Source organism: Bubalus bubalis, chromosome X (genome assembly GCF_019923935.1).
Source record: "Bubalus bubalis isolate 160015118507 breed Murrah chromosome X, NDDB_SH_1, whole genome shotgun sequence".
NCBI classification, from domain to species: domain Eukaryota; kingdom Metazoa; phylum Chordata; class Mammalia; order Artiodactyla; family Bovidae; genus Bubalus; species Bubalus bubalis.
The window spans coordinates 82,617,867-82,638,078 of NC_059181.1; the positions used below are offsets into that span (position 1 = coordinate 82,617,867).

General features: G+C 42.9%; 1 protein-coding gene across 1 annotated transcript in view; it reads left to right on the forward strand.

Annotated features, from left to right (window-relative positions):
* Positions 1-20,212, forward strand: part of LOC123331692 (short transient receptor potential channel 5-like) — a 44,817-nt gene that overhangs the window by 1,219 nt on the left and 23,386 nt on the right. The gene's annotated exons all lie outside the window — the stretch shown is intronic.

Genomic DNA, 20,212 nt, shown 5'->3' on the forward strand with positions numbered 1-20,212 from the left:
TCAATCCCCAAGCCCTGTTGAGTTCTTCCTTCCCAATATCTTTTATGTGCTTTTTTTCCTCTCTAACCGATCTCCTACCACTCTGCCTCAGGTTCTCATCATCTCTCTCCTAGATGAGTAATTCCCCAAGTGTGCTTCCTAGACCATCAGCATTAGCATCACCAGGGGAACTTGTTAGAAAACGCAAATGCGAAAGCCTCCAGATCAGACTGGATCTGGATCAGACTGGATCAGACACTCTGGGGATGGGGCCCAGCAAGCCCTCCAGGTGACTGTGATGCTGCTCATGTTTGAGAATCCCTATACTAGACTAGCATGAAAGCTTCTATCTGGACTCCTATCTGGACTCTCTTTCTTTCTCTCAAACTGTCCTCAGCAATGACATGGTTTATTCTTCCCCAAATAACATAACAATCCTCTCATTCCTTTTCATCCTTTCAGTGACTCCAACGGCTCTTCACTAGAAGAGAAGCCAACCCATAAAGCCTAGCACTCAGTATCCTTCATTAATGATTTTTCTAGTCTTGTTTCCCTCTAGGCCCTTCTAAACGCCACAAGTCAGGAAGGTCTCCACTGTCTCTCTTCTTTCAGAGCATAGTAGGGGTATGTAGTGGGCTTCCCAGGTGGCACAGTAGTAAAGAACCCATCTGCCAATGCAGAAGACTGGGATTCAATCCCTGGGTCGGGAAGATCCCCTGGAGGAGGAAATGGCAACCCACTTCAGTATTCTTGCCTGAATAATCCCATGGACAGAGGAGTCTGGCAGGCTACAATCCATGCAGTTGCAGAGAGCTGGATATGATTTAGCACATATGTTCATAGAGGCATGTAGCAAAGAAAATATACAGTCATCAACATGGAATACCACAATACACTAAAAAGTACAAACAGCACAAACCGAAACCCAACTTGCAAAGTGCTTAAAAAATACTGATAATGAAAACACTCAACATCAAATCTTATGGGACATGACCAAAGCTGAGTTTAAAGGGAATTCATAGCTTTAATACTTGCCCAGTTAAACAAAAAGGAATGAAAATAAGCTAACTGATAACTCGCAGACCAGGAATTGGAATTGACAGAGCAGAAAACAAGATGCTAGATTAAAAGTTCCTTGGGTAAAGAGCCTGAATCAACATTTAATACAGTGCCAAGAGAGAAGGGGCCTTATCTCTCTTCTCCACTGCTATATCCCAGCACTGGGAGAGTACCTGCAATATCAAAGGCACTCAATAAATATTTATTTTATGAATGAATCACAGGCAACTGCACTGTGCTAAGCATCTCACACCATTTAATCCTCCCAGCTACTCTGGGAGGCAGGCACTATTCTGATTGTCCCCATGATACCGATGAGACAAATTGAGCCATAGGATGGTATAAATGTCAGAGCCAGCATTCAAACCCAGGCTGCCTGGCCCCTAAACCCACCCTCTTAAGCACTAGGCTATACTGCTCCCCTGGCTGTCTGAGATAGTCTGAGAACTCCCAGCACAGGAGTTTTGAGACAGGGTACATCAGTAGAGGGGGATAAGGAAATGGAAATCCACTCCAGTATTCTTTCCTTGAGAATCCTATGGGCAGAGGAGTCCATGGGGTCACAAAGAGTCAGACAGACTAAGTGACTAACACACACACACACACACACACACACACACACACACCAGTGGAGGATGGATAATCTCTCTGGAAAGGACAGGTCTATAGGATTTGGATATACAGCAAAGCAGACCACTCCCAGTCCACATCACCATCCCCATCACAACGGATTTGTTCTGGGCCCCTTTTCTCTAGAGCCCTGCTAAGTGTCTGGGTGATTTAATGTGCTAATCTCAACTAAGGCTTACCCAGCTACTCCCCTCCATGATGATCCTGCCCACCTCTGAGATGATGTAGCCATTGACTCTACCTTTCACTTGATGCCAAGCACATAGTAAATATGTAAGGTCAGCCTTACTTGTGGAAAGAAGCTAGCCTTACTAGACATCGTAATTAGATGGTTTCTTAAATGGGAGGCATAATCTAATTATGCCCCTTTGTTTTCATGTATCCGCCATCTGCACCTGACCCAGTGCCTGGTATATAATAGGTGACAGATAAATACTTACTGATGAGCAAGAAGGGCTTATGTGTATCTCTTGGAAAAGCACATAGCTAGCTGCTTGAACAAGACACCCTGGACTTTCATATTCAATCCCATTTAGCATCATAACTGTTTTGAAAGAGTGCAGAACACAGAAGAGTTTCCAAAGAGGGCACTACCAATAGCAGCCCTATTTCTGAGTTTGGAAAGTAGGCCAGATCTTAACTTGATGGGCTCCCCCTCGTCCTGGTGGCTCAGATAGTAAAGAATCCACCTGCCCCAGTGCAGGAGACTTGGGTTCGATCCTTGGATTGAGAAGATCCCCTGGAGAAGGGAATGGCAACCCTCTCCAGTATTCTTGCCTGAAGTTTTCGATAGACAGAGGAGCCTGGTGGGCTACAGTCCATAGGGTCACAGAGAGTCAGACATGACTGAGAGATTAACACTTCCACTTTCCCTTTTCCCATCTGTCCCCATTGCTCTAGAAACCCTGAGGAAGAAAGGCACCTGGCAAACTCATTCTAAAGTACTGGGTTGGCCAAAAAGTTCATTAGTTTTAAGTTAAAATAAAAGACATTTTCCTTTTCAAGAAATTTATTGAACAATGTATTCGTTGAGCAAACAAACTTTTTGGCCAACACAATATAATTTCAGGCATGATCTTCCCCTTCATAAAAGCAGTGCTTAACTCACAGAAATGAAGCACTCCTGGTGGAATGTCAGGGATATGAAACATGGGTGAAGCTATTTGGGACAGGCTGTTTTTCACCAAGGTTCTTCCAGACTCACTGAGAATATAAGACCTTCTTTGTCCACACTCGAATATCATACTATATATATAAATCCAGAAAGCCATCAGCTCCCTCTCCAGGTCTCTTGAGCAGCTTTCTCTTCTCACACAACCCCTACGAGCAGCTGGTGCTAAATTGCATTTTCTTCCATTGCTCTGACAATTGCTGTGATAAGTCATATGTCAGTATCTATAACAACAGGCTGCCACAGTGCTGGAGCTCTGCCTTTCTGGGAGATAGAAACAAGGTTTGTTTACCTGGGAGCAGTCAGGGACGTGAGCAAACACAGGACTCCTAAAGGGCCTCAGGTCCAGCTGGGCAGGTGACTCTCAGGAAGGCACTTCTCCTCTACACAGAATCCAAACACCTGACCCTTTTCACAGAGGCCCTCCCCTAGCTCACTAAAGGACTGGGAACAGCTGAGCTCCCTCAGTCTTGGCTGGATAAACTAGTGCCCTCTATAGATTTACTGACAAAGAAGTTTGCCTTCAGGCTGGCAACCAGACACCCTTTGCTCGACCCTGGCCCCAGACCATCATGCTCTTCTTCCTCTTCTAGCCTATCAAAAACTGCTCTCAAATATAGACCAGAGGCTGGCTGTAAATGGCTGATACTGGCTTCAAGTATTGGCACTCACATGGACACCTGCATCTTTAATAGGGACCAAATCTTAAAGTTAAAATGGTAATGCTCTATCAGATAGAATTTCCTGAAGCAGACAATAAGTAGAAGACTGTGTGTGTGTGTGTGTGTGTGTGTGTGTGTTATTCTGTGGTCTTCTTGCTACTCTAGAAAACCAACCCTCTTGGCAGCATCCACTCCCTAACCACTACAGCCTATTCCCTTAGGGATAGATGTTGGCCACCTGGGGGACTTGGGATTCCTTGGGGGTGAACACTCTGAAATAATTCTCATTATTCTCTGCAGTCTCTCAAAAATGTTTATACAGAAGGTTTAATACAACCTATTTCTTGTCCATCAAACCTGCTCCCTTTACCCACTGAATCTTGGAACTGACAGGGTAGCATCATCAGCAGGGGAAGCAAATCCAGTTGCAGTCCCAAGAGGAGCCTTGAATCAGTCTATGGTTAAAACTGGCTCAAAGATCAAGCTTTGTGCTTATGGAAAACTCGTCAAAATGAAGACGCCTAAACCCTGTTGCATAACTACAGAATCAGAATCTTGGGGGTTTGGGCCTGGAATCAGCATTTTTATACTTTTTAGTTTGTATTGGGGTATAGTTGATTAGCGGAGAAGGCAATGGCACCCCACTCCAGTACTCTTGCCTGGAAAATCCCATGGATGGAGGAGCCTGGTAGGCTCCAGACCATGGGGTCAATAAGAGTCGGGCACGACTGAGCTACTTCACCTTCACTTTTCACTTTTATGCATTGGAGAAGGAAATGGCAACCCACTCCAGTATTCTTGCCTGGAGAATCCCAGGGACAGAGGAGCCTAGTGGGCTGCCCTCTATGGGGTCGCACAGAGTCGGACACAACTGAGGCGACTTAGCAGCAGCAGTAGCAGCAGCAGCATAGTTGATTAGCAAACAATGTTGTTATAGTTTCAAGTGAACAGCAAAGGGACTTGGCCATACATATACATGTATCCTTTCTCCCCCAAACTCCCCTCCCATCCAGGTTGCCACATAACATTGAGCAAAGTTCCCTGTGCTATACAGTAGGTCCTTGTTGGTTATCCATTTTAAATATAGCAGTGTGTACATGTTCATCCCAAACTCCCTAACTATCCCTTCCCTCAATCCTTCCCCAACCCCCAGCAACCATATGTTCATTGTCTAAGTCTGTGAGTTTCTTTCTGTTTTGTAAGTAAGAAATGATACAAATGGAACCAGCATTTTAATAAGCCCACTCCCACCCATATCCAGGAAAGAGGTCTATGTGCCTCCCTGGATTTGTTCCCTACAGCTGTCATAACTAATTACTACAAACTGGGTGGCTTAAAGTAAAAGTATTCTCTCACAGTTCAAGAGGCCGGAAGTCCAAAATGCACGTGTTGGCAGACTTGGTTTCTTCTGGAGGCTCTAAGAAAGAATCTGTCCCATGCCTTGGTTTGTAGCTGCATCACTCCAATCTCTGCCTCCATCATTACATGCAGTTCTCCTCGGTGTCCTTCTTCTGTGTGTCTGTGTCCAAACCCCTTCTGGTCTTCTTGATAGAGACAGCAGTCATTCAATTAAGGGCCCACCATAATCCAGAACTCAGAGAAGGCAATGGCACCCCACTCCAGTACTCTTGCCTGGAAAATCCCATGGACGGAGGAGCCTGGTAGGCTGCAGTCCATGGGGTCGCTAAGAGTCGGACATGACTGAGTGACTTCCCTTTCACTTTTCACTTTCATGCATTGGAGAAGGAAATGGCAACCCACTCCAGTGTTCTTGCCTGGAGAATCCCAGGGACGGGGGAGCCTGGTGGGCTGCTGTCTCTGGGGTCACACAGAGTCAGACACGACTGAAGTGACTTTGCAGCAGTATCAGCAGCATAATCCAGAACTACCTCATTGTAACTTGATTACATCTGCAAAGACCCTTTTTTCCATAGAAAGTCACATTCACAGGTGCCAGGTATTAAGACTTGAACATATCTTTTGAGGGGGATACAATCCAACCCACTACACTTTCAATGAGAAATATTAGTCTAGACAAGTGTTTTTCAAACATTTCAATCCCTGAAGAGCAAGCATAACTAGAAAACCACTGCTCTAGAAGACAGAATGACAGATTCTATTCCTGAGTTTGAGATGTTAGCCAGCTTATAGCTAACAGACTGACTGACCTTGGGCAAGTCCTAAGGTCTTTTCCAAGTGTCCAGTTATGGAATCATCCTATAGCTCAATTTCCTCATCTATAAAATGAAGCTAACAATATCTATGCCTACTTAATATAGGGGCCTGTTGTGAGGAAAAAATAAGATAAAGATATATAAAAGTTTTTTTGAAACAAAATTTCATGCCAGATAGAGTTCAGTGACTATTATTTCCAGCTTCACTCCATCAGTTTGACTTAGCCTGTGATGCTGTGTGGAGAGACCAGCTGGTAAGCGGCATTCACCACTGGGCACTGCCAGTACTACAGTGAAAGGGAGAGGCTGGTGAGCGAGCTGGCCCAGCTCACAGATTACCCTCTTCTCCCTGGCCTTGATGACAGTGGTCTCCCTTCTGCTGCAATGACCTCGGGTCATCACTCCTCATTCACTGGAGCCTATGGGTTTGAGCAACAGGGAGGTAGAGCTGCTGTCCTCTGCCTCAACAGCCCACCCAAGTCATTTTCTATCTTGGTCACTTGCATCAATGCAGGCAGGTGGAAAGAGGCCAAGCCAACCTTCTCCCCATGGCCCACCCCTCTGGGCTCTGCCATAATGACTCATTTGTCTGTGGCATATGGCTTCAAATTAAAATTGGTCTCAAAGATGAGTTAGCGAGATTAAGTCTCAACAACACAATAAGTTGTTTGTGTTGAGATTATAGAAAATCAGCAACAAAGCACTCGCTTCTCCCTTCCCCTATCTGATCCTTGGTCCCACGGAGAGATCGCAGAGCATAGAAGGGACACTGAGGGCCTGGGAAAAGGCAATTGATGCATAGAGAGGGGTCCTACAGTTTCTGACCTATAAATCACAAACACTCGATATGAGAGAAGAAAGGAAAGGAGAGAATGGCAAAAGTCACCCTGCTATTTACAGGCAGCTTGGAATGGTAGAAGGATCAGAAGCTTTGGAGTCTTAGTTGTTTTAGTAGGTGTGCTTCCTTGGATAAGTCACTTAATCTCACCAAATCTCAGTTTCTTCATCTGTAAATGGGAATGATGATGGAGCCTACTTCATAGTTCTGCTGCTGCTGCTGCTGCTAAATCACTTCAGTCGTGTCTGACTCTATGCGACCCCATAGATGGCAGCCCACCAGGCTCCCCCATCCCTGGGATTCTCCAGGCAAGAACACTGGAGTGGGTTGCCATTTCCTTCTCCAATCATAGAGTTCTAGTGAAAACTAAATGAAATAATCCATGTATGTTACTTAGAACAATGTTTGACATAGTGAATACTCAATATATGGGCAGTTGTACTATTCCTGTTCCTACTAGTTGAAACTAGGTTGATGTTTTCTACTGCCATTTACTCATTTTTAATATTTATTTTGCTGCTCCATGTCTTAGTTGCAGCATGCAGCATCTTTAGTTGCGGCATTCGAACTCTTAGTTGCAGCATGTGTGATCTAGTTCCCTGACTAGGGATCTTACCCAAGCCCCCTGCATTTGGAGTGTAGAGTCTCAGCCACTGGATCACCAGGGAAGTGCCTCATTTATTCATTTTTAAATATATATAAAACACATACTAGCACACAGTGGCTAAGAGTTCAGACTGCAAGACCTTACGAAAGTTGTTTGTCCTAATTGAGCATGTTTCCTTATCTGTGTAATGAGGTTAATATTACCTACCTCATCAGTTGTTCGGAGAAGGCAGTGGCACCCCAGTCCAGTACTCTTGCCTGGAAAAGCCCATGGATGGAGGATCCTGGTGGGCTGCAGTCCATGGGGTCGCTAAGAGTCGGACACGACTGAGTGACTTCATTTTCACTTTTCATTTTCATGCACTGGAGAAGGAAATGGCAATGCACTCCAGTGTTCTTGCCTGGAGAATCCCAGGGACGGGGGAGCCTGGTGGGCTGCTGTCTATGGGGTTGCACAGAGTCGGAGACGACTGAAGCAACTTAGCAGCAGCATCAGTTGTTGCAAGATTTAAATGAGAATTATTTTTTAACATCTGATACACTTTGTGGCACATAGCATTCAATAATGATACTCATATCATTAGAATTAATACAAAATATTATTAACCCTTTGGTACCTGAATTGCCCAATATAACAGTAGGTATTTATCACTATTATAATCTGAGTTAAAGCTTTAATTCTATGAGTCTCATTCCAAGGTCAAAGAGCTAGGCCAGAAACCTGGGTTGTGTCAATCAAGTCAAGAAAATAAATCAGCCACTTTATTGGAAGAAAATGTCAGAATGACCACATGGCAGCATATTAACCAAACTGATGAAGTGAATTCTCTCCTCTCCCGTTATCTGTGCTTTCTGTAGACATAGTCTACTTCACTCACAGAGCAGAATCATAGAGTTTAGAGGTCATTTGGTCTAAAGTGATGTGCCCAGGGTCCCTCAGCTGAGCCAAAACTGGCACAAAAGCTTCCTGTCTCCCAAGCCACTATTTCTACTCCCCTATGCTACCACCAAAGAATCATCAGAAGCAGTAACATTTACAACAAAGCTGAAAATCACCAAAACAGTTACCCATAGTGTCTATCTAAAACAACTCATTCATGACAGAATTCCAGCAAATGATTCATTCTCTTTAGTTCGATTCAAGTTTCTAAGTATGTCTGAGTACTAATCATATGCCTCACGATAAAACTGAAAGATAAAGTGAGTGCCCTCAAGAAATGGATAGTCTCATGGGGAGAAAAGATCTGCACAGGCTGTCCAACCCATCCACCCCTCCCAGTGGGCCTGGCCTCCTGTGTTCCAAGGGACACAAAAGACTTAAGCTAGTGATGTTTGCCTTTCAGAAAGAAAAATGTAATTAAATTTGGTCCCAAGTAAGCCAAGGGAGCTAGCTGCATAATACTTCACAAGGAAGAACTCTGAAAGTATCTCAAGAGCAAGTCACTAAATAAAAACACATGAGGTTTTTTTAGCCATGACTAACACCCCCTGTCCCACCCCTTTCAGGGTTCCCACCAACTCAGGGCTTCGTTCTGTAGCCTCAAGCTCATGGTTGTATGTGGCCCACATACACATGTCTAATTAGGGACTTTCCTGTTCTCCTCTGTCCCTGTGCTGTGTCTCACACATGTATAATATTATCCCCCACCTCCTCCTTCACATCACCTGCACAGTTATCTAGAGGACAGTCATCTTCTGTCTCCTTTTCACCCCAGGTTCCTCACTGTTATTCATTTTTTTCAACCTATGGTTCTTGTCGCAAACTCAGTTCAAGGGTGAAATATCAGCACAAAACTAAAACTCAGCACTCTCCTCCCAGCTGTCCTATCCCAGAGCACCAAACATTGCCTTGTACTGATTCCTCTCCATACGCCAACAACAAACACGGCACAGAAATAGAACAGGGCAAGGAAATGTGTGTTACATTATCTAAAATGTGTGATGTGGATGATACGGAAGGCCAATCTGGTTACAAGTAGACAAAGAGGTTTCAGGGGAGGAGCACTTCAGAAAAGAAATAGGCTTTAAGCTGGAAAGGAAGAAAGAAGGGGATGGGATATTTGTCAGAAAGAAGTGAATGAGCAATGACGTGGGTAGTGGGAATGATGTTGGCCAGTTCACAGTGGGTTCTGGAGTGAAGGGCTGGAGATCAAAGCCATGCCTGGGTGTCTCGTTACCCTCATGGGATTAACCTCATGGGGGAAGGCCCCAGATACCTCACTCAGAGTCAGGACACTTGGCCAGGTGGGTCTTCAGTCTTGTCAGACACAGTAGTTCTTGAGTCCCTCTTCTCATCTACCCTCCTTCTTTATCCTCTGATCCTAGTTGTAGTTAAGGAGAATGAGTCTATGGCCACCCAGGGGCCTTTTGGACAGGGTTGCCCCTCAACAAATATTTGTGAGGAGCTGGACATATTGGTCTTTGGCCCTCTTCTTTTATCTTCTTCCCAAAATGGCACTCTCTCCCTCCTCTCTTCCACCCCCTCCCTGTACTTGCAGGTCCAGTGTCTGTCCCACTTTAATCTCTTAGCTTAACAACTCTCTTGGTTTCCAGAATAGCATGACTACCTGATTCTCCCTCCCTCTCTGACCGCTGCAATTCAGTCTCTTTTACAAATCCTTATCTTTTTATCCCTTTGATATTGATGCTGTCCATAGTTCTGTGACTTTTCCCTTTCTAGCCCATTATCTATTAGGAAACCTGTAATTTATTTTCCAAATTTCAGAATACATTTTAAATGTACCACAAACATTTAAATCCCCTATGTCAAATAATAAAAGTAAAAATACCAATTTAGCACTTACTATGTGCCAGGCATGAATCTAAGTACATAACCTACATTAACTTATTCGATAAAACCATCCTGTGGTACAGGATAATACTATTATCCATTCTTACAAATGGGGATATCAAGGCACAAAGAGCTTAAATGATTTTCCCAAGTTCATACAGCTAGTAAGTGCAAACCCAGATTTAAACCTAGGCAGTCTGGCAGCAGAGCCTGTGTTCTTAATCCTTGACCAGCCTCATTTTGCCCTTCAAATCCTCTTCCTCATTCAGTGAATCCTTTTTCAGGTGATGGAACCTTTTACCCTTCCATTTATCCATTCAATTATCTAGATTTGAAACGTGCAAATGTCTTCATCTTCATTCTCTCCTTCAGCCATCCACACACAGTTGGTTATGAAGTCCCTTTGAATAACTTAATTGAAGTGAGGAGGCAAACATATAAACAATGAGTCAAAGTACTGGGTTGGACAGAAAGTTATTTCAGGTTTTTCTGAAAGATGTTACAGGAAACCTGAACGAACTTTTTGGCCAATGCAACATCATGCTATGAGAGAGAAGAAAGTGCTGTATATGTGGGAATAGACGTATCTAATCACCTCACTCAAATGACCACACTTGCTCTTTACTTCCTGTAGAATAAAGTTCAAAATACAGGCACAGGGTTGATAGCTTAAGAAAAGAGGGCTGGTTAATGACCCCCTCACACCATGCCGAATTGTCACTGATAAATTGAGCCCTAGGCTTGGAAGGATAGTGAAGCCACCAGACAAAACGGAATGAGCAAAATGGTTTTTTGTATCAGCAGAAAGCCTCTGGAGTCAGAAGAAGAGTCACCTCACTGATTCAGGTGATTCATCCCAGATTCAGAGACCTAGCAATAAATGCATACTTCGTGACCTCTGGCACGTTTAAGTGACCCCAATCTAGCAGTTGGTCTCTATTCTAAGAAGTATGTCAGCCCTCTGAAGTCCTTGGTAGATAGAAGGTAATTAGCACATGATTACCAGGAGCTTGGATAAGGGAAATTTTCCTGGTTCCCCTCGCTATCAAGTGAATTGTTATTACCTGTCCATTAGAAAGGAGGGCTGCGAGCCAGATGAGAAAAAAGCATTGAAAGAACCTTCCAAAAAAGTCAGATCAGAGAGGGAGAAGAAGTTGGTCCCACTTTCACCTGTTCCCCAAGAAAAGAAAGAAAAAAGAAAAGAAAATTATGTTATGACTCATAATAAACACCTCTGAAGCTGGAGAGTGTAATTTCTAAGTCCCCTTCTGATCTTCAAGGACAACCTGGAGTGATTTGATGTTTGTAACTCCGTCAGCTCCATTTTCCATAATGGAATAGTGCATAGAATTTGGGGGCTAAAAATGACCTCTCCTGATCTTCCAATCCATCCTGTTGTCATCAAATAGGCAAATTGTTGTCTCCCTTTCTCCCAGTGGGCCTGCACAGGGAAGGCTTCTAACCCAGCTGAGACAGCTGGTGTTTAAGACAGTTTGGGCTTTGTCTACCCAACCAAAATGAATATTTGTCATCTTTACTTTCTTTGCTCCCTTCTTTCTTAACTCTCTGAGGTAACAAATTATTCTAGTACCAAGATCCAAGGTCATCAGCACCCTTCTCCACATCCATTTGTTTATTTTGGAGTTTTTTTATATAAACGTAATAATGTAAGAATTCAGTTCAGTTCAGTCGCTCAGTTGTATCCGACTCTTTGCGACCCCATGAACCGCAGCACGCCAGGCCTCCCTGTCCATCACCAACTCCCAGAGTTCACCCAAACCCATGTCCATTGAGTCGGTGATGCCATCCAGCCATCTCATCCTCTGTCGTCCCCTTCTCCTCCTGCCCTCAATCTTTCCCAGCATCAGGGTCTTTTCAAATGAGTCAGCTCTTCGCATCAGGTGGCCAAAGTATTGGAGTTTCAGCTTCAACATCAGTCTTTCCAATGAACATCCAAGACTGATCTCCTTTAGGATGGACTGGTGGGATCTCCTTGCAGGCCAAGGCACTCTCAAGAGTCTTCTCCAGCACCACAGTTCAAAAGCATCAATTCTTCGGTGCTCAGTTTTCTTTATAGTCCAACACTCACATCCATACATGACCACTGGAAAAATCATAGCCTTGACTAGATGGACCTTTGTTGACAAAGTAATGTCTCTGCTTTTCAATATGCTGTCTAGGTTGGTCATAACTTTCCTTCAAAGGAGTAAACGTCTTTTAATTTCATGGCTGCAATCACCATCTGCAGTGATTTGATTAGAACAGTATAAAAGCATGTGAAGGAAAACATCCTATTTCCCACTTTCACAAGTCCACTATGAATGATATAGCCGTGTCCTCCTAGGTATCTGCATATTAAGCAGAAACAAATATACACAAACACACACAGACTTCTCTTCACAAATGTTGTGCAATTGGTTTCTTTTTCCTTAACAATACATTGTGACATCTTTTCCTATGAGGATATTTATCTTTATTGTATTCTTTTAATGACAACATTATATTATACGGGCTTCCCTGGTGTCTCGGGCTTCCCTGGTGGCTCGGGCTTCCCTGGTGGCTCAGACGGTAAAGCATCTGCCTACAATGCAGGAGACCTGGGTTCAATCCCTGGGTTGGGAAGATCTCCTGGAGAAGGAAATGGCAACCCACTCCAGTATTCTTGCCTGAAAAATCCTATGGACCGAGGAACCTGATAGGCTACAGTCCATGGGGTTGCAAAGAGTTGGACATGACTGAGCAACTTCACTTTCACTTCTCTGGTGGTTCAGCTGGTAAAGAATCTTCCTGCAATGCAGGAGACCTGGGTTCAATGCCTGGGATAGGAAGATCCCCATGGAGAAGGGAAAGGCTACCCAGTCCAGTATTCTGGCCTGGAGAATTCCATGGACTGTATAGTCCATGGGGTCACAAAGAGTCAGACATGACTGAGTGACTTTCACTTTCAATACACATTTGCCTTATTGGGAACTCCTGGGTGGTTCAGTGATTAGGGCTTGATTCTTTCACTACCGAGGGTGAAGGTTCAACCCCTGGTTGGGGACCTAAGGTCTTACAAGCCATGTGACTGACCAAAAAAAAAAAAACGTATCTTATTTATTTAAATAGTCTTCTCTTAATGAACATTTAAATTGTTTCAAGGGTATTTAGGTTTTGGTTTTTACTTTTCTAAACAATGCTGTGATGAATATCCTTCTGTCTATGTTTTTGAACACTTGAGTGATTATATCTGTAAATTCATAGTAATAAGATTTTGGAATCATGGAGTATGTGCATTATTTAATTTTGATACGTATTGCCAAACTGCTCTCCTACCAACATCATGTGAAAGTGCTTGGTTTGCACATCCTTACAATCACAGACTGCAAAAAAAATCTTTGCCAATCTGACAGGTAAAAGCTACTATCTCATTACTGTTTTACTTTGGAATTTCTTTTTCATGTAAGTGGTGCTTTACATCCTTTCATATGATAAGAAATTTGTATTCTGTGAATCAACTGTTAATTTTTTTTAGCCCATTCTTCTACTAGAGTCATCTTTTTCTTACTGTTTTTAATCTAAACTCTTTGTATATTAAGGTCATTAGCAATTTATTCATTCTTCAAAAATGTTCACCTTGATTTATTAAAAAGCAATCTACCCTGAGTTTTACAGCAACTCTGGAGCAAAGAGCAGAGCTCGTTTCTACTCTCAATTTAACTTTTCTGCATAAAAGTATAGGTTTGTTTGAAGTGATGCTTTAAATGTCTTAGTGTCTGTCTCTGATGTAAGAGAGCTTGTATTAAAGGTTATTTATGCTTCATCACTTTTATTCGTAAGTTTCCAGGTTAGTGCTTAAGTATCTTTGTTCAAAGGAAGGAAAGTCTATATGGCTGTTTTAGCTAGAGTTTGACAAGTTGGAGGCACAGAAAAGAATAAGACAGGCCTACACTTTATGTACAAGAGAAGTCGAAAGGTGACAGAAACAGAAAGAGAAGTGGGTCTTTAGCAGAGGAGTGACTTCTATTATCAAGACAACGGCAAAAATCCATAAAATTCATCCTTTGCCCTGACTTTGTTGGCAGCAAAGTTGTTACTTCAGAAAAGATGGCAAGTATCAAATTATACGGCAAATCATTTTCCTAGATTTCCTTCGTAGGGAGGAAACATAAAAAAGGGAGGAAACGTGACATGGTTATCTATATATACTCCTTCTGATCCAAACTCTCCAAATTGTCTACATTGATCTGATACATAGGATATTTTCCAAACACTTAACTTTGTTTGACGCTGTGCTAACATAATCCTCTAGATTGAGAATGTGTTTGGGACACTGAGAGAGTAGTCTAAGACCAGTGTCAAGTAGGATGATCAGGCAGCCCTGACTGATATGCCGGAAAGATTCTTGATAATGCAGAGGCTTTTAGTGTCTTCTTGTCTAGCACCCAATAAAATGGCATTTAGCCTTGGAATAGAATAGCCTTAACAAGCTCAAGGAGGATAAGCCTTCTCTTATCAATTGCCTATTTAGGTTATTTTTTCCCACTTTGATTTGAGAAGGGCTACTCATTTGGAGAATTCACAAAAAGGATAAATCAAGCTTTCCTCTGTTTGAAGTAGGTGAACTGCAATTAGAGACTCATAATGTTTAAAGGAAGCTCAAAGAATAGAGGAAACCATGATATGTCCATGAGAAGAGACTTCAAGCCTTGAATCCTTCCAGACAACCCTAGAATATGACCACCTCTCCCCACCACCACTTCCCCCTAGTCAAAGCCACAGTTACCTCTTACCCAGATGATTATAGCTGCCTTCTAATTGATCTCTCATATAATCTAGTATTCTAACAGCCAGTCATTCTTTTAAAACCTAAGATCATGGCATCTGGTCCCATCACTTCATGGCAAATAGATGGGGAAACAATGGAAACAGTGAAAGACTTTATTTTGGGGGGGCTCCAAAATCACTGCAGATGGTGACTGCAGTCATGAAATTAAAAGACACTTGCTCCTTGGAAGAAAAGCTATGACAAACCTAGACAACATGTTAAAAAGCAGAGACGTTACTCTACCAACAAAGGTCTGTCTAGTCAAAGCTTTGGTTTTTCCAGTATGTATGAGAGTTAGAGAGTTGAACTGTAAAGAAAGCTGAGCGCCGAAGAATTGATGCTTTTGAACTGTGGTGCTGGAGAAGACTCTTGAGAGTCCCTTGGACTGCAAGGAGATCCAACCAGTCCATCGTAAAGGAAATCAGTCCTGAATATTCATTGGAAGGACTGATGCTGAAACTGAAACTCCAATACTTAGGCCACCTGATGTGAAGAACTGACTCATTTGCAAAGACCCTGATGCTTGGAAAGATTGAAGGGAGGAGGAGAAGGGGATGACAGAGGATGAGATAGTTAGATGGCATCACCAATACAATGGACATGAGTTTGAGTAGGCTCCAGGAGTTGGTGATGAACAAGGAAGCCTGGTGTGCTTCAGTCAATGGGGAGCAAAGAGTCAGACACTACTGAGTGACTGAACTGAACTGAACAGCCAGAGTCACTCTTTTAAAGCCTAAATCAGACCATGTCTCTCTGCCCAAAGCCCTCCAAAACCCCTTTCCAAAGCCTTCAAGGCCCTGCATGATGTAGGCTCCTGTTCTTTCCCCTCATCTACCACTCTCACCTCACTCGATTGCTCCAGCCACACTCACCTTTTACAGGAATGATCTATCCTCACAATGCTACCTTATCAGGCAGGTCTTCCTTGATCACTCTGTATAAAAATAGTTCCTCCCCATTGTTCCCTATCTCTTGCTGAGTGTCAAGATTCTTCATAGCACTGAGCACTTCCTGACATATATGTTTGTTGTCTGTGTCACCTCTTCAGAGGACTTTGCCTATTTTATTCATTTTTGAATCCTCACAACAGCTTTTGGAATGCAGCAGCTACCCTGTAATTTTTTAATTGAGATATGATTGATTTATAATAGTGATTTAGTTTCAGGTATACAAAACAGTGATTTGCTATTTGTATGCATTGTGAAATGATCACCACAGTTAGTCTAGTTAACATCCATCACCACACATAATTATATGCAATTGTTTTTCTATCCTGTGATGAAAAATTTAAGATCTACTCTAATAACTTTCAAATATTCAACACAATATTATCTTTGTGACCCTATGGACTGTAGCCTGAATCCACCAGGCTCCTCTGTCCATGGGATTCTCCCGGCAAGAATTCTGGAGTGGGTTGCTATGCCAGCCTCTGGGGGAATCTTCCTGATCCCGGGATCAAACCTGCATCTTCTGTGTCTTCTGCATTGGCAGGTGGTTCTTTACCACTAGTGCTACCTGGGAAACCCCAATTTATCCATCACCACACATAATTACATACAATTGTTTTTCTTTCTTGTGATGAAAATTTTAAGACTACTCTCTTAACAACTTTCAAATATTTAACACAATATTATTAACAATATATTAACATGATTATATAATAATCATGTTGTACATTCCATCCCCAGGACTTATTTATTTTATACCTGGAAGTTTGTACCCTTTGACCTTCTTCACTTTTTCCCCTTATTCCCCTACTCCTACCTCTGGCATATCCACCAATCCAGTCTCTGTATTAGGAAGTTGAACTTTGTTTTTTTTTTTTTCCAAATTCCACATGTAAATGACATCACACAGTATTTACTTTTTCTGTCTGACTTATTTCAATTAGCATAATGTCCTCAAGGTCCAACCATGCTGTCACATGAATAAGTGAAATTCATAGAATGTCAAACCTGAAAAGATTGTCTACTCCATTTCCTCCCAATTTATAGATGGGGACAGTGAGACTCACAAAGGGGAAGTGATTTGTCCAAGCTCAATGGAGGGACTTTTACAACAGAGCCAACTTCTGACTTTCAATTGTCACTTCTACTATTAATACATAAAAATTTAGTTCTTCTGTCTTGAAAGCCACACAGAGTGAATTCTGTGACAACCCATGGTCACCCATTCTGAACTGTTTTCCTTACATCTAACCTAAATCTTGCATGTTATAGACTAAATAATTACCTCTACTTCCGCTCTTAGTAGAGAGGAAAGACAGTCTAAAGATTTACAAACCTTCTTTCAGTCAAATATTTTCTACTTTAAGGAGCTGATATTTGCTCTAAACAAAAACCCAGGCCAAGGTTTCTGATCCAAGGTGCCCCAAAAGACTTCCATCACCCCCGTGAGACAAGTCTCTCTTTTTAGATGACAGGGATCTAGAGATTCAAGGTAGGAAGGTCACATGAGTGTCTAAGTGACAATATTTTTGACTCCAGATTAGTGCACCATAGACAGGACAGTGTTAAAATGTCTTCTATAAATGAAACACATGTGTCTACAAACCAAACCTATTTAGTTTGTAACTAACACCCTCTGACTATTATCATGTGGTCATAATTCACAGCTTTCACTAGCCAAATAGCCTTCCCTTGGACATCTGAGGAGGTACACAGTGGTGAGCACTGACTTGTCCTTGGCATCATTATTTTTCTGCCTTCCCTATTGGGAACCTGATTTCTTTCCTCCAGTGTTAAAGTTCCCATCATTTTATATATAAGAGACTGCTGATTTCTAAATTAGCTGGTTCCCACTGGTAAACCAGTAATTCCAACAAGGTGGGCTTGCATATTCTGCTGTCAGTGCTAAGCTTTTCTGGGTAATAGCTTGTCAGATTAGAACAAGAAGTGTTCTCGGATCCTGGAACTTACTTGAGAGATAATACCATAGGTCTTGTTTGGGAGGAGATACTTAAATGAGCTAAGCTGTCTTTAACTGGAGATCATTATTTGGTCATTTCCACTACTTTGTATTTAAACTACCTAGGAGGAAGCCTGAATAAATTCAACTAAACAGTTCAGGTGGTAGCCTTGGTCTTCCAAGGCATTTCTATCCCCCGTGGTCTTCAGGATCAGAGATCTGGTAACCAGACAGAAAACTGTGGTGTAATGAGAACACTGAGCTAGCCCTCTCAATCCTGAGCTACTTCTTTAAAGCCAGATTGAAATATGTCTTGAAAGACCCTTGAGCCTACCAACATAAGCTGGCCAGATGAGTGAGGAGCCACCTTGTAACTAGAGGGAATGAACTGTAAGATAGTGAAAGGTTGTTGCTGAATCACGTGAATACACCGGGATTCTTGGCCCCTGGAGGAGAAGAATTCAGTCCGGGGCCAGAGACGAGGCTTGATCGCTCAGAGCTTTTGTGTAATAAAGTTTTATTAAAGTATAAAGGAGATAGAGAAAGCTTCTGACATAGGCATCAGAAGGGGGCAGAAAGAGTACCCCCTTGCTAGTCTTCAGCTGGATGTTATATAGTCACTAGCAGTCTGTTAATGAAAGAAAGGAATGTCTTATAATTCAGAATAGCACCAGGCCCCTCGCCCATAAGATGCATTTTGGGATAATCTTGGCACCAAATGGTTTATCCTGGGCCATAAAATGATTAACTTGAATCCTAAAGAAGGGCAGACCACCATACAAATAGTTTCATTTACATAGATTAGGGGAACAATATCTGAGTATAACATACTGGTTTGTCAAGTAGGTTCTGGGCCAAGAGGCTGAACCGACTTGGAGACAGAGTTTGGGGTAAAGGCGTAGTACATTAGCATGGCTTAAGACAAACATTTCCATAAGAAAAAGGCATTGGTTATCTCTAGGCTCAAGAATAGCTAACTTCAGGCAAAACCAGGTGTCATTATGGCAACACAGTATTTTAAGAGAAACCTCTCTTTAAATTTGTATAGAGAAGGAAAAAAATATTGCTAGTTTGTTTCCTCCTGCCGCTTAAGAGAGATAAAAATGTCTGACACTTGCAGGCTATTTCCTCCATTTGGAGACCCCTGGCCTTCCTGCCTGTTACCCTCTCAATAGTAAATCATTTTTTAAACAGACCAAGTGGCTTTATTGTGCTCCCCAAGTGATGCTAGTGGTAAAGAACCTGCTGCCAATGTAGGAGACACAAGAGACGTGGGTTCAATCCCTGGGTCAGGAAGATCCCCCAGAGGAGGAAATGGAAACCCACTGCAATATTCTTGCCTGGAGAATCCCATGGACAGAGGAGCCTGGCGGGCTACAGTCCATAGTGTCACAAAGAGTCAGACATGACTGAAGTGACTTAGCAAGCATCAAGTGACTTTATTAGAAAAAAAAAAACAGTATCACAAAGGATTTACGAGTTAAAATTGGCACCCTTCTTCTTGCCCAAAGTGGATACAACATTCGTGAAGTGACAGTTGTCCTACATCTGCCACTTAACTCAGCCATCAGTGTCTCCTCCTCCTCTCACTACCCCTCCTCTTCATACTTTCTAGCTGCTTTGAGAGTCTGTATTTCCAGCAAATAGGAATATACAGTACAATGGGCTTTACCTCCAAGCATGTGGCCAGCTACTTCCAGAGTGGTCAAGGTCTCCACCCCACACTGGCCAAGAGTCGCCTCCATAGGCATGCCTGCCGGGAGCACTGCTTGATTTTCCAAGGCGTTGCCCTCCAGTGAGCCTCCACAAGCTTTGGTCTGAGTAACTGTCTCCTGGCCAGTCCACGCTAGAGCATGTAGCTCCTGGACATGGACAGAGAACTGTATACTGGTTACTGAAACCACTGCAGCCACCACTGCTGCTGCCACAAAGACGGAGTCATAAATGGGAAGGAGTACATCTTTACAGCTTGCTGTGAGCCACGCCACTACCTAGGAAAGCATTCTTAATAAAGAATTCCATACTAGAGAGAGCAGCTCAAAGGTGTTGAGGAACATTCGATGGGAAAGAAGGAAATGTGGCCACCCAGTTTCAAAACCACATCTCAGCAGTGGAGAGAAATAGAATGACCTATTACCACATGGCATGTCTGAGCAGAGGTAGAGTGGCCATTGGGCAGGAATGTTGCAAAGGAGGCTTAACATCTATTATAAGCTGGACTATCATCTCAAGGGCTCTTCCAATCCTGTGATTTTGCAATGTGTATATCAGGTGTAGGGCATGATATGATGAGAAAAGTCTGAGAGCAGAGTTCTCATGTTGACTTCATCCCTCAACTGTGATGTAGTGTGTTATAGTGTTAATTGCTCAGTCATATCCGACTCTGCGACCCTGTGGACTGTAGCCTGCCAGGCTCCTCTGTCCGTGGAATTCTCCAGCCAGAATACAGGAGTGGTTTGCCATTCCCTTCTCCAGGGGATCTTCCTGACCCAGGGATCAAACCCAGGTCTTCTGCATTGCAGGCAGATTCTTTGCCATCTGAGCCACCAGGGAGGCCCCAACTGTTATGTAGCCTTAGGCAAATTACT